The 14,655-nt window shown below is 42.1% G+C and overlaps 1 long non-coding RNA gene across 1 annotated transcript; it reads right to left on the bottom strand.

Annotated features, from left to right (window-relative positions):
- Positions 1–3,157: 3,157 nt before the first annotated feature.
- LOC109024331 (uncharacterized) lies at positions 3,158–9,752 on the bottom strand. Its single transcript, XR_002003816.4, has 2 exons — positions 9,675–9,752; positions 3,158–5,380 (listed from the first exon to the last, which is right to left on the bottom strand). It is a non-coding gene; the product is annotated as an uncharacterized lncRNA (long non-coding RNA).
- Positions 9,753–14,655: the final 4,903 nt, after the last annotated feature.

The following is a 14,655-nucleotide window of genomic DNA, read 5'->3' on the forward strand; positions in this document are numbered from 1 at the left end:
CTTCTTTGGTTTCATCTCCTACCCCTCTTCCTCCTTGCTCAGCAGCCTGCAGCTTGCCCTCTATAACAAGCTTGGCATGCTCCCTCTGCCTTGGCCTTGCTGTTTGTCTAGAGTGCTCCTCCCACATGTATGCACATGGCTTCACATTCACACTCACTAATTCAAGCTCTGCCCAGAAGTCAACTTAGTGAAGCCTCCCCTGACCACCCTAGTGTATCCTTCAAACACACTAAATAATTCATTTATCAGCCAGGTGCAGTGGCTCCCGCCTGTAATCCCAGCACTTTGGGAGGCTGAGGTGGGCTGATGACCTGAGGTCGGGTGTTTCAGACCAACCTGGCCAACATGGTGAAACCCCGTCTCTACTAAAAATACAAAAAATTAACCGAGCATAGTGGCGCATGCCTATAATCCCAGCTACTTGGGAGGCTGAGGCAGGAGAATCGCTTGAACCCAGGAGGCAGAGGTTGCGGTGAGCCGAGATCACGCCATTGCACTCCAGCCTGGGCAACAAGTGCAAAACTCTGTCTCAAAATTAAAATAAAATAAAATAATTCATTTATCATGTTTACATTTTATTGCGTGTCTTTTCTGTATAAGTTCTTTGAGGTCAGAAATCTTTGGCTGTTGTATTCTCTGAATATGTACAGCGGTGTCTGAGATATAGTAAATGCTCAATTAATATCTGTTGAATAAATAAATGATCATAGATGATAGCAGTGCAATTTGAGGTATATATTTCTGTTCTTTGTTAGTTAATTTGTCAGTCAGTACATCTCAAGGTTTAGACATTCTCCTAACTTGGGACTGAATAATCAAAAAGAAAAAAAAACTAATTTGGAAAAGAGGGAAAATGTATCTTTAAAGAGTAAGGAGACAATCCTTTAAAAATAAATCAAACTATAACAGGAAATAGACTATATTTTAAAATACCTAGTCTGCAGGTAAATGATTATTTTAGTAAAAGCATTTACAGATTACTTCGCTTCTCTTTAAAGGTAACACCATATATTAATTCAGCAACCATATAAATATTAATTGAGTACTTTCTGTGTGCCAGGCACATGATGTTAGTGATGAGCCAGTGGCGCTTACATTGTCATGGAAAGACTAACAAAAACCAGCCAAACGAGTACATATAATGTCAGTTGGTGCTGACAGCTATAAAGAGAAACAATTAAAGTAAGCAATAATAAATTAAAGGGGTGCTGGGATGGTTAGCAAAGGCCTGTCTGAGATGGTGACATTTGCACAAAAGCATGAGTTCGGTTAGGTAAGAATGCACCTTCAATAAAAAGAGTGCACCAGATAGAGGAAACAGCCAATGCAAAATTCTGCAGCAGGAATATGTCACCACGTTCAAAGAAAGGCAAGGTGTGATGAGGAAAATGAGAAGAAATGATATTGGAGTAGCCTTCAGGAATCAAGTCACCCTAAGGCCTTGTGGTTATAGGACTTACAGCTTTATTCTTGGAGCCAAGGTTGAACTGACATGATCAGTTCTGCATATGTGTGACATGATCTGGTATACACTTCAGGACTGTTTTGACATTGGGGGGTAAGAGTATAAGGAAAGCAATAGGATGCATGGTATATGGAAGCCAGAAAGAAATCTGAGGCTATTCTCAATGTGGAAAGCAGCAATGAGCCACAAGAAAAAAGAGCTAAGTTGATTCAGCCCTATCTTGGAAAGATCAGACTCCAGATAGAAGTTTGCCTTCATCCTGGGGGCTGCTGTGTATGACGGTCAAGCTGGCATGTGTCTAGGGAGTGAACCAGACAGTAAGAAGAATGTACCTCTTGGAGTGAGGAACTCTCTGCTGTGTTGTGGATTCTGTCTCCACAAAAGCAGGATCCAAAAATATCTTGAGACATACTCTGGTTCAGGATGTAATGTCAGGATGCTCCGCCAGGTTCCCAAAGATCATACCTAAAACAGAGGGTCTTAATTGAGTTTGCTCCTTTCTTTGACTGGGGTTCCCAAAAGCCATCCCTGAGATAATATTAATATATTGGGGGAAGTAGAAGAAAATCAGAGATGGGAGAGGGAAAGGGAGAGAGAGAAAGGAAGGCAGCCCAGAAAGGATGTTTCATAAAATCAGCTACTGCTGTGAGCAAGTGGAACTTAGACTTGCTGGAGACTGCTGGAAAATGGGGTGAAGCACCTTTATCCTATCCAAGTGGCAAGGAAACCGGGTGTATATGCAAGACTCCTAGCAATCATTCATCTGGCCTGCCATGAGTGGCTAACCTAGACTTAGACACCAGAGACTGTCCTTAGGCAAAGAGTAAGTTGGGCTGCTCTGCCCTGAAGGAGTAAGGCAGGAAGGAGTAAGGAGTAAGGGATGTGGAGATGGTACCCACAATATCTGCTGCAACCACCCCTCAGGGAAATTGCTGTTCACTCAGGCTACCATACAAATAACACCCCTTGGGGTTTTGCAACGTGCATCTTGTTCATTCTCCCCCTTCTTGTCCCCCGCTCCGGTCCCATCTCTATGATATTTGTTGTGCAGGATGAATTCACGCTTCTCAACATCTAAGCCTTCGGCACACTCTTTGGTGGAATTCAAAGTTTCTGCGGAGCAGAGAGCGGTAATTAACAGTGAGACCTTATGATGAGCAAATCACAGGTCAGTAATAACTCAGTTCTTGGGGAACTCAGTCATGGGGAAGCAACGACTCATAGCTCAAAGTCAGATTCCCTTCTATTTGTAACAATTTCTGGGTGAAGAAGCTTAAGAAGCTAGTGGCATTTTTCCTGGATACTGGCAGCCATTGTTTCTCTCTTTTTCTTTCTCCATTAAATAGTACATCCGGGGCACCTGCGTCCCACATTATTTAACAAATGATGTTCTCATTTTGGCAGGCAACACAGAAAAATATGGTTCCTTTACAGGATTTTCCTTGTGAGCTACAATTTTGATCCAACACCACCATTGATCTGGAAGAAAATTATGTATAATAGAGTTTTAATTAGACTCTGAAATGAAGTGTGTGTGTGTGTGTGTGTGTGTTTGGGGTTCGAGTGTGGATGTATGTGTATCCATACGCTCACATAAAAATGGTGACCCAGTTTTAACTCTAGTGGTACAAGCGAAGCTGTTGTAAGACAGAAATGACTTCATCAGGAAATCCTCATTCAGACTTCCAAATATACAAATAGATGCCTTTTATTCCACTGTGAATCAAAATGATGCCATGTCCTGTAATTAAGGATGTTATTGACCAGGTTGAATGGGCGCCAACCATGCCTTGCCTTTGTTTCTATGACAGTCATTTCAAAGTTCAGCATCTTAAGTCTGATAGCCACCTTATTTGGCAAACATTCAGGAATTCTGCTTCCAGGTTTATTTCAGGGTGACAGAATTTTCATTTAATCTTTACCTCATGTTAGGAGACGCGTTAATTGCTTGAGGCCAGACACACAAATATTTGTGTGCTTGAGGCAGGTTACTGTGCAGACAAAAATAGTCATAGATGAAAGAAATATATATCCTAACATAGTGACTTGAGCTAAACTATCATTGAGCCAAAGGTTTTTTTTTTAGTTGTCAAATGTAAATATATGTGGGATTGAGTCAATAGATAACATTAGCTTATTATTTCTTTCCTGTGAAAGCCATATGCAACCATCAGTCTTTTTAAATATTAACTTCTCAAACTGACCAGGTAACTAGCTCCTGTGGGTTCTGTACAATGGTAGGATGAAATGGTCCGTTGAACCAGCATCTTGGGTGGGAGGGGAGCAGAAACACATTTAGAGCAATGATACAAACACCTCTGAAATCAGCAACTCAACTCTCAGATACACAGGGCCTGTGTGGAATCTCCTCCTTCGGGGGCACTCTGCCCAACTTCCCCAGCTGCAGGAAAGAAGACATCACCCTAAACACTGAGAGAATGCCTGAACTTGCCGTGTCTTCTCTCTCGCCTGCTAGTCCACCCCCATCAAATTCTATCTTTGTTTTAGGCCATGACTCACAACCCACCCCCACCCTTCAGTCAGCTGTGACTCATAGCAGAGGCCAGATAAACTGAAGGCTGAACAGCAGGGGTGGGAGAGAGCCACAGTGGTTTTTTTTTTTTTTTTTTTTTCCTCTTGCTTTTTTTACCCAGTGAGAAAAGCTAGGTCAAATGGTCAAGTTGTGGGAATCTTTGAGGGTTTATGTGTATGTGTGTGTGTGTGTGTGTTTAATTTGGGGGAATTCCTGCACTGACTGGGGGATTCAGCTAGGTGTACTCTTTGAAGGTAACAATAATATTGTGGTTCCAACTTTTACCTTTGAGAATAATCTAACTTTGATTGCAAAGATGGCCTCCAATTTTTTTTGAAACATTTTTGGGATCCTTGCCTTTTGCAATGTGACTTTACTCCCATTAAGGCATCAGGTCTCTTTTCCCTTCTTTGGAGTCTGGGGTTGGACATGTGACTTGCTTTGGCCACCAGAATGTTGCCAAGAAGTGATGCACCAGTTTAGGGCCTAGGCCTTGAGAAGCTATGCATTTTCCTGCTCTCTCTTTTGTGCTTCTGTTTTGCTGTGATAGGCTAGCCTGCTAGAGGATGGTGCATCACGCAGCAGAGCCAGGTCACCAAGGCCAGGGCTGTCCTAGATCAGCCACACTGCAGCAGACAGACCAGTGGACTCTAGAAAATCGAGTGAGCCCAGCTGAAATCAGCCAACCCTGGTTCATTGATGAGGACCCAGCTGAGCTGCCCAGCTGACCAGTAGCTTTGTGAGGACCCAAGAGTGAGCTGTCCAGCTGACCTGTAGCTTTATGAGAAAAACAAAAATAGGAACAAAAACAATATTGTGATTTTAAGCTGCTGTGTCCTCCCTTTGGCCCTTACTCTGTAGAGACTTCACATGATTTACTTCACTATCTTTTTTTTTTTTTTTACTTTCTTTTGAAAGAGTTCCCTTACCCTATGACTTCAACACTGACCTTTCTCTAAGGAAGATGCTCTCATATGTATCTTTATCTGTCCTCTCCCTTGCAAGCGTGTCCAGCCCATGGCCCATAGGCCACAGGCAGCCCAGGATTGCTTTGAATGTGGCCTAACACAAATTTGTAAACTTTCTTAAAACATTATCAGATTTTTTGGTGATTTTTTTAGCTCATCAGTTATTGTTAGTGTATTTTCTGCACGGCCCAAGATAATTCTTCTTCTTCCAATGTGGCCCAAGGAAGCCAAAAGATGGGATACCCTTGCGTCTTGAGTTTTCATCTCATGTCCGCAGTTACCTCCTGGGCTCTTTCTGTCGGCTGTCTGGGTACTGCTCATGGAAGAAATGTCAGCAGGAAAAGGAGAGGCCTTGTCTTCAACCCACTGCTGATGCATTTCATAACTTTTGGCTTCTCAGGGTCTTTGATGTTCCTGTAAAAGACGTGCCAGTTAACAACACTAAGTGATCACACAGATAAGGGACACTTGTAATCAACCTCAAAATCACTGGGCCTAATTCCCGTATACTCCATCCAGACCTCCTTCAGGATGAAACTCATCCTGCCTTTCAGGAGGTGAAGAACCCTGAGGTGGTAGGTTCAGGCCTCAGAAGTCTTCACTGCACAGGAGAAAGGAGGGACTCCTCTCTTGATGTAATCACGGCTTTAATCGATGAATGCTTCCTTGTAAAATACTCTTTGTTGCACCCTCCTACATTAACACTGGGCTTATCCATGTGGCTTGCTCTGGCCAATGGAACAACTTTATATTAATATTATGTAACATACGTGTGTGTCTATGTATGTGCATATATATATATCGTACACACACACACACACACACCATGAGAAAAGTGTTAAGATTGTTTTGGTCAAAGAAGATTATGGATGAGTACGGTTAAGTTCCTTTTAGTTTTATACTGCTATCCTAACCTGTCTATTCAACCAATCATCTATCTATCAATCCATACATTAAATATTTACTAAGTACCAACTACATGCCAGTCCCCATTATAGGCCCTCAAGTTACTAGTGTTCTAATAAATAATTTATTGAAGCCCTTCTCATCCTTTACTAATCCGTTTTAACTCTAATACAATATGCTGAGATTTTATTGGGACCTGAAGTGTTCAGATGTGCTACAATAAATCAGGTTTGATTTCACTTCATGTGGATACCTGGTTCTAGTTTTTACAGCAGATCTGGCCTCTTGTATTGGTGGGAGGATTTACTGCCTATATATTTTAATTTAAGGGAGGCTTAGTAGGCTTCCTTTTTCTCTTGACCTCACCCTCCCAGCCCTCTCTCAATTGTTAACTGATGGTTTGAAATGTATATGTGTTCATTCAAGTTCTAAGGTTTTGTTTTCTATTAGACACGCCATCCAACTTTTATTAATATTTTACTTTTTTACAACCCCACCATTTCCTACCCCCACTCACCCCACATCTTACCTAGAATGGGTTCCTATCTATTCCTTACAGAAGACACACACACATATATATAATGCTGTGCCAAGGCCCAGTAGACACCAGTAAGTCAAAAAGTTAAACACAAGAAGTCAACCTCAGGGAATGGGGTGGCTGATTGTGCAGTGTTGTGAAAGAGGAACACGATCAAGAAACGACTGTACAATTGTTATTGCCAGGCTTACACTACTAGCTGAAGTGTGTGAGGCAGACCAGGCACCCTCTCTTCACTTGTTCTCTGCTGTGGGAGGCTGACCCACATGGACTATGCAGGCAGGTTTTATCTTCAGTAGGTTCTCCCAGAAGCAGGCCCTGTGATAAGGACTGTAGTGTGTATGATTTACTTGGGGGATAATCCCAGGAGGCACCAACAGAGAAGCAGCGAAGTGAGACGGGGAAGGGACTAAATCCAATAATGAGTGTATAATCAAGCAAGTTCTCATTGTGGGCAACTGTTGAGGATCCTGCTGGAACTCAGGGAGATGGTGCGGGGTGAGGAAGCTGCTATTTCTTCATTTCTTCACTAACTTGTATGAGTTATGGGTTTCAGGTACATCAGCTTTCTGATGCATTTGCTGTGCACATGGGCCAAACATGCTTGTCTGCTAGAAAAACAAAAAACAAAAAACCCTCAGGCCAAATGCCTCAGAGTAAAAAGCCTTCCCTATTTATGTGAATGCCAAGGGGATGTGGGCAGGGCTGCTACGTAGTTCAGGTGATGAGTGGCACCAGCAGGAGATTCGGAGAGTGGGAGGAGAGTGAGGTCCCGGGATGGGTTCTCAGAGTATTGCTCTCCCCCGCCCCACCTCTCCTCTTGCCCTGCCTTAGCTGCATCCTGAGGAAGCCCACAGCTTGTGTCAGGGTGTCCTTCCCCCTGCAACTCCATATCTGGTTTCCAGTAACTGCTCTCTGATGTTGCCCCTTCTGCCCTGGCACGCTAACCACTCTGGGATGTCAAGAGCCCCGGGATACTACACAATCCCCTCTTGCTTTTCTTAAACCACACCTGCACCTTTGTAAAAAGTCCTGTTACTAAACAATCCTTGATTCACCCATTAAAATGTCCCCTTTCTTTCCTGCCTGATAGAAGTGATACCTTTATATCTGGGTAGTCTCATTAATACCTCACAACAATCCAGTTGTTATTATTTTTCTTCTTTTGCAGAGGCACAACTCTGAAGTAAGTCACCTAAGGCCACGCAGCTAGGAGATCAATGAATCAACATTGAAACCCCATTTTGTTGCTTAGTATCCCACATTCTCAAACTATATTATCTGTCCTTATTGTGAATAAAAAGTGTTCTTATTAACACTACATTCTTGGCTCAGTGCTAAGCTCTGTGGCCCATTGTCCAGCACTTGACCAGGTCCCCGGCAGGCACTGAGCCATTTGATGCAGAGGAATGCTGAGCAGCGTGAGGCCAGGCAGGCCCAACTGGCCAGGTGACGCCTGGCCAGATGGTTCCTCCCCCCGGCGCCCCCAGAGGCCACTATTGAAAACCTGAAAGACACAAAAAGCCTGTGGAATCCTCCAAGGGGACCAGATGCTGCTTAGGGAAAACCTCTCCACACTGCGGCATCAGGGAACGGGTGGTGCGAGAGAAGCTTCAAGAATGATGAACAGAACAAGAAACTGCCTCACTTGACAATAAAATAAATGCCCACCACCTCCTGTTTCCTCGTTAATGATTATTAAAATGATCCTGGTACAAGATTAATATTAAAAACTGATGCTTAGTAATAAACTTCTCATAGCTGCCTTCAAGATTTCCAGGGAGTAATAGCTGAAAGGGAAAATTGAACAAGAGGAGTCTTCCCGTGTGTTGTAGTGCCTGGGTGTGTATTTCTTTCCACTGCTAGTACTTTTGTTGGCAAATAGTGCACGCTGTTGGAGCCTATCCCCCAGACCTTAAGTAGGGGCAGTGGGTCGTGTGGGATGGAGCCCTATCAAATGGGGCTGGACTCTGGTTTTGTCTGCTGTGACCCCGGGGGTGCCCGCTGGGATCTGTGAGCAGGCAGAGGCCGGTGGGAGCGCCCTCCACCTCCCTTTGTTCCGCCGGGCTCCAGCCTGCAGCAGCTGATCTGGTTATTATGCTCCTGAAAAGAATTTCTAGGTGGCCACAGTGACCATAAGGAGCAGAGAAACCACGAGGGCTGCAAGCCACGAAGAGCAACACATCGGCTATTGAGCACTAATCCCACCCATAGTTACAGGATCCCTTCAGCCTTGTGGTGCTCACAGAAATCTGAACTAAGGCAGAGAGGAGCCGTCTGAGGTCTGTAGGCCACCGTTTACCAAATGTGCTGTCATCAGCGCAATTAGCTTATTTGGTGGGATCAACGTTTTAAAAAGAAAAACAGAAAGCTATATAAAACATAGATCTGGGGCAAAAACTGAATTTAAGATTTAGTTAAAGTCACCTTTGATTTCTCAGCTTCTTTCCCCCACCCCATTCTTAAAATCATGCATTTTAATGAAAATTTGATCTGCGTGGGTCTGATTTGTTTACTTGGGACTCATCCAAATGCTGTTTTGTAAGAACGATTTCATATCTAACAGATTTGCGTAACTTGGGCTATACTTCTCAGAAAGAAAAACTCATGTTGGGCCCTAAATGAACAGATTTATCGCTCTGAGACTTGTCCAGGCTTTACGGTGGCAGTTGCTCTCTGCCTACTCTGCTCTCCCTTGTCTTCATCCCAGGCATCCCAAGGTTTCTGCTATACTAAAGAAAAGCTGTGCCCATCATCTGAATTTAACCTTCGTGGGTGCTCAGGAACCTGTCACCTGTTCTAAAATTCCACCTGCTATTTTAATTCACCACATGCCGCCCGTTGGCTAAGTGGAAGAAAATGAACATCTGATCACAAAGTCACTAATTATATTTAATTACTGGCTAAGATATTAAATTAACTTTTAAAAAGGAAGATAACGTTTGAAAGTGATATGAATTCACCACTGTTGTAATCTATTTAAATTCATGTGTTACAAATAAATTATAAGAGAGAGGAAGATAATGTATGAATCTATATAATGGTCTTCATTTTTTTTCAAACCTGTTATCTTGTTTGACTTTCCTAACAACATCATGAGGTAGATAAAGGCAGATTTTCTCAGTTTCCTTTCATAGATGAGGAAACTGAGGTGCACATTTTCCACAAACCACACCAAACACTTGGGATTATAACCTGGATTTTTAATAACTTATTTGTGTTTATTTATGAGACGAAATCCCAAGCAAGGGTTCAAGGCCTTACCTTAGAGACCCACTTGTCCAAGATCCAGTAATATCTGCTCATGTCTGGTCCTGCAGATTAAGAAGAGAGTTGGAGAATTCTAAATGCTAATTGTCTTAGGTAAAACTGCTGTTTCCGTGGTATCTGGGTGAATAAAAATATGGAGGTGAACTTCCACTACTGACCCGGAAGGATTTTCTTCATGACAAGATTGTCACAAATCCTTTTGGAGGCTAAGAATAAAAAGTGAAGATGTAAATGTGCCTCTCTACAACACTGTAGTATCAACCTGAATTAATCTCTCAAGCACATATTGCAAACACAGCTAACCAGGCCAGGAAAAATCATGGACAAGGGTCCTCTTCCTAAGCAAGCATACCTCGGGCCCCAATAGATGCAAATATAAGCATGGAATTTGCAAGAACATTGGAGATAGAAGGACTGCAAGTTTTACTTAAGGCTTTTTTTTTTATTAAATAGCTTGAAGCAGATATGTAATGCGATTGGTTAGCAAGCAGGCAATTTTAAGTACTTATTGAGTATTTCATTCTGATTGAGAACAAATTGGTGTTTTAACAGGATATACCCTTGAATTAGAGGTAGCAATATAAGTAGTCAATTTACATTCTGTTTATAATTCCAAACCAGGAAGAAACATTGAATAAAGATATGTTTACCACATTTGGCTTCACCATGCAAAGGTCCCGTTGAATAGCAAAAGATTTGCACATATTTAAATTAGATTTCACACAATCTGTAAAATGACAAAGTATTAGGGAGGATTAGCCTAATTAAATGAGATTGTGAGAAAGCCTCAAAGAGATCCAAAGTGCAGATACCTTCCAAGTAGGATCACAGTGAAGGCTTCCAGAATCTATTTTGCCTCTTTCCCAGCTCTCAGGGCTCAGATTACCCTGGGCGACAGTAGCACACTTGTGTATGCAGTGACATCTAGTGACAAAGAAAATAAAACCGGCTCCAAGGACACTTTCTTCACCAGACAGACTCCACAAAAATGACGCAGTAGCTATCATTACTGTAGATTCGTGCATAGTATCCTATAGAGATTGCAAAAGAGATACACCAGTTTCTACACCAGATATGTTCAAAGAGGTAATACAAGAAGTATCAGCAAGGTTTGGCAAACAGCCCTGGTATCAGAATCCAAACAGGTAATTAAAACAGATTTATTTCTGTCTTATGTGCCCATAGTAAAAACTGCTGTTAATGATTTGGACACAGAGTTCGTGTGGAATGTTCTGAAGAACCACTGACATCTTCCAAGAAAAGAATCCATTAAGATGAATAGAATTTGCTACTTGAAATTCATGTCCAAAAGTTTAGAAAATATACATATGCAAGTTACTCAGGCAAGACAAAGATTTCACCAACTCTCCAAGTTATCTTAATCAAGCTGAAACCCACTTTAGATTAATTGGAGTAGGCCATAATAAAATATTTCCTGTTTCCTTTTGTCAGATTTTAGGATTTTAAGCAAAATGAATAAAATATATACAAAATCACAACTTTCTCTGTGTAACAGGAACTTGGGGTCTTGTCTTCGTAGAGTTAGAAGAAAGTGAAATCTACAGATGTTAACCAGCTACACTGGAGGCAGGTTAGTGCTGTCCTGCTGAGGACTCCAGTTTTTAATCACCATCCTCACCCCACGGGACCTTTCAGGAGGCAGTGATAGTGCAGCCCACACCTGGAGGTCTCACAGATTCTGGTGATCTGCAGTGAGGCCTTGGAGTCGGAATTTTGAGCAAACGCCCAGGTGATTCTTGTGCAATTCTGTCATATCCTACCTTTTCTTATATGCTCCAGTGCAAAAGTAAAAATACCACTTGGGATATGGAGAGGGTTTAAACTTTGTAAAGGTATCCACAGTTGCCTGGGACTCGGACTGTAAGTAAACCATGAACCAGTTTATCCATGTGTGGCTACAACATTATTAAAAACAGTGTAATTGCCAGTATATTCTCAAAATGGGTTGCAAAGTGGCTGAAAAAAATAACTGGTTTTGGCCAGGCTCAGTGGCTCATGCCTGTAATCCCAGCACTTTGGGAGAATGATGTGGGTGGATAACCTGAGGTCAAGAGATCAAGACCAGCCTGGCCAACGTGGTGAAACCCTGTCTCTAGTAAAAGTACAAAAATCAGCCAGGTGTGGTGGCAAGCACCTGTACTCTCAGCTACTCGTGAGGCTGAGGCAGGAGAATTGCTTGAACCCGGGAGGCAGAGGTTGCAGTGAGCCAAGATCACACCACTGCACTCTAGCCTGGGTGACAGAGTGAGACTCCACCTCAAAAACGACAACAAAAACTGGTTTCCTTTTTTTCTCCCTCCCTCCCTCCCTTCCTTCCTTCCCTCCCTCTCTCCCTTCCTTACCTCCCTCCCTCCTCTCTTCCCTCCCTCCCCTCCTCCTTCCTTCCTTCCTTCCTCCCTTCTCTCCCTCCCTCCCTTCTTTCCCTCCCTTCCTTTCTTTCTTTCTTGCTTACTTGCTTTCTTTCTTCCTTCCTTCCTTCTTTTTTCTTTTTTCTCCTTCCTTCCTTTCTTCTTTCCTTTCTTCCTTGGTTCCTTCTTTCTTTCCTTCCTTCTTCCCTCTCTGTCCCTCCCTTCCTCCCGCCTTTGTCTTTCTCTCTCTCTCTCTTTCTGTCTCTCTCTTTCTTTTTCTTTCTTCTCTCTTTCTTTTCTTCTTCCTTCCTTTCTTGTTTCTTTTCTTCCTTGCTCCCTTCCTTCTTTCCATCTTCTCTCTCTCCCTCCCTCCTTTGCTCTCTCCTTTGTCTGTCTTTCTCTCTCTCTCTTTCTTTCTCTCTCTTTTTTTCTTTTTTCTCTGTCTCTCATCTTTCTTTTCTTCTTTCTTTTTTCTTTTTTTTTTTTTTATGATTGTCATTTCTATATTCAGGGCTCTCTTTCTTTTCCCCCATGGAAAAATTAAGTCTATAAGCAATAAACTCTTTTAAACAAATCAGGCTTAAAGTTGTATCTTTAAAATACTAGCTATACAGCATGGCTTAGCCCTGATGAAGGCATTCTGAGTTTTTCTGAATTATTGATTGTGGATTAAATGCTTGGAAATTTAGTAATTGCTGATATAGCAAGGGAGCTTGCATGTAAAGAATTCTCAGTAAATCCTTTAGTCGAGTTGTACAAAGAAATAACCAACACATTTATAAAAATCCCACATTGTCACAAAGTAAATTATTAGTTGATTATTCTCTTTATACAAATTTGTATACATATATATATATATGGTTTATTTAAAGCTGGCAATTCATGTGGACATTTATGATAAAAACTATGTTTCTGTTGCATTTAGACATTCATTTACACTCTGCCTTAGAATTTAGATTTCAGGGCTTGCTGTTTTTGTTTGAATTAAGTTTTTTTTTTTTTTCTCATTTGTATTGGTTTCTCAATGTCTTTCCTTTGAGGTTTTGAACGTGCACTAACATTGCCAGGTGACTTTTTCACATATAATTCTACTATCTGAAAGACCTGGGAAAAGCTCTTTGACACTGATTTTCTACTGAATGGAGATTTGAGCTGGGGTCTGCAGAGCCTCAGGGATCTGGGGCATGCTTCAGGTGCTGCAGGGAGTAGGGGGTGGGTGGAAGAAGTTTGGGGCTGCCCCAGAGTCCCCTCAAGCAGAGTCTTGGAATTTAATTTATGAATTTTGACTCAAAAAAAGTTTCTTCCACTTTAACTACATTTGCAAAATACTAATTTGGAAGTTTTCTTGAAAAATTATCACCCCTCCCACTACCTTCCACTACTTCGTTTCCTTTTTATTAGCTCATTGGTTTAGTTTTGTCCCGGGACCAATTGTTCAAAGCTTTCACAGATCCACAATTCCAGACACTGTGTGTGGAGACTGGAACGACTTAACTCATAATGCCCTATGCTCAGCTGAGACCCAGTAATGCCCTGTGCTCAGCTCAGAGGCTTGTTTGTCCCCACTCTGTAGTTTCCATATGGGTTACTGGGACCTCCTACTCTTATTTTATTTTATTTTATTTTATTTTATTTATTTTATTTTATTTTGAAGGCAAGCTGCTTAAATGATAGCAGGCCATTCACTTCACTGCTTAAGTATAACCCTGCAACAAGAAAGTGCTGTTAAAACATTGTTTAAATCATGCACTTTCTCTCCTCAAAAATTCTTATTGGCTCCTCAGTTAGAAATTCAAACTCTTTCATAATTTGACAATTATTTAGGTCTCCATTAGCATTTTCTTACTCTATCCTGACATCCACCTTGCCCTTAATTTACATCAGACTATTTGTGATCCAATCATTTATTTTTACATCTCTGCACTTGGCTCCATCTTGTCTTTCAACTGGGCTTCCCTCTGCCCGTGCAAATCCCTTTGTAAAACCTCCACTTTTGCCTCAAAACACACTCAAGTGGCACCTGCTATGTGCAGGATCTCCTCCAGCACCTCATATCCTCCCCAAGTTTAATTTCCTCTTGCCCAAATGTTCAGCTCTCCTCTACCTCCCTGGTTACTCCTCTGTCTCCGGCATCGTTTCCCCCACCTGTGATGTCACAGTCTCCCAGGACTCTGTCCTTGGCCTCTTCTTTCTCTCCCTTGCTCATCTCACCCAGTCACATGTATTTAAATACCCACGTTTTCATTTCCAGCTGAAACCTCTCTCTCCTTGACACTTCACTCAGAGATTTAACAGACGTTTCACATTTCACATGTCCAAAAATAGACCTGATCATCCCTACCCCACTTGCTCCCTCCTAATTTTCCCATCTCATTGATGACTTCATCGTTCCAATTATTCAGGCTAAAACCCTTGAAGAATAAATACCTCAAACCCCCTCCTCCTCTCATAGCTCACCACGTCCAGTGTGTATGAAAACCATTGGTGCTTTCCATTTCAAAATATCCAGTATCCATCATTTTTCATGACCTCTGCTGTCACCTCCCTGGTCCAACCCGCATCTTTCTCATCTGGATCATTATAATAGGTTTCTAAGTGGTCTTCAT

Source organism: Gorilla gorilla, chromosome 21 (genome assembly GCF_029281585.2).
Source record: "Gorilla gorilla gorilla isolate KB3781 chromosome 21, NHGRI_mGorGor1-v2.1_pri, whole genome shotgun sequence".
In the NCBI taxonomy this organism is placed as follows: Eukaryota; Metazoa; Chordata; class Mammalia; order Primates; family Hominidae; genus Gorilla; species Gorilla gorilla.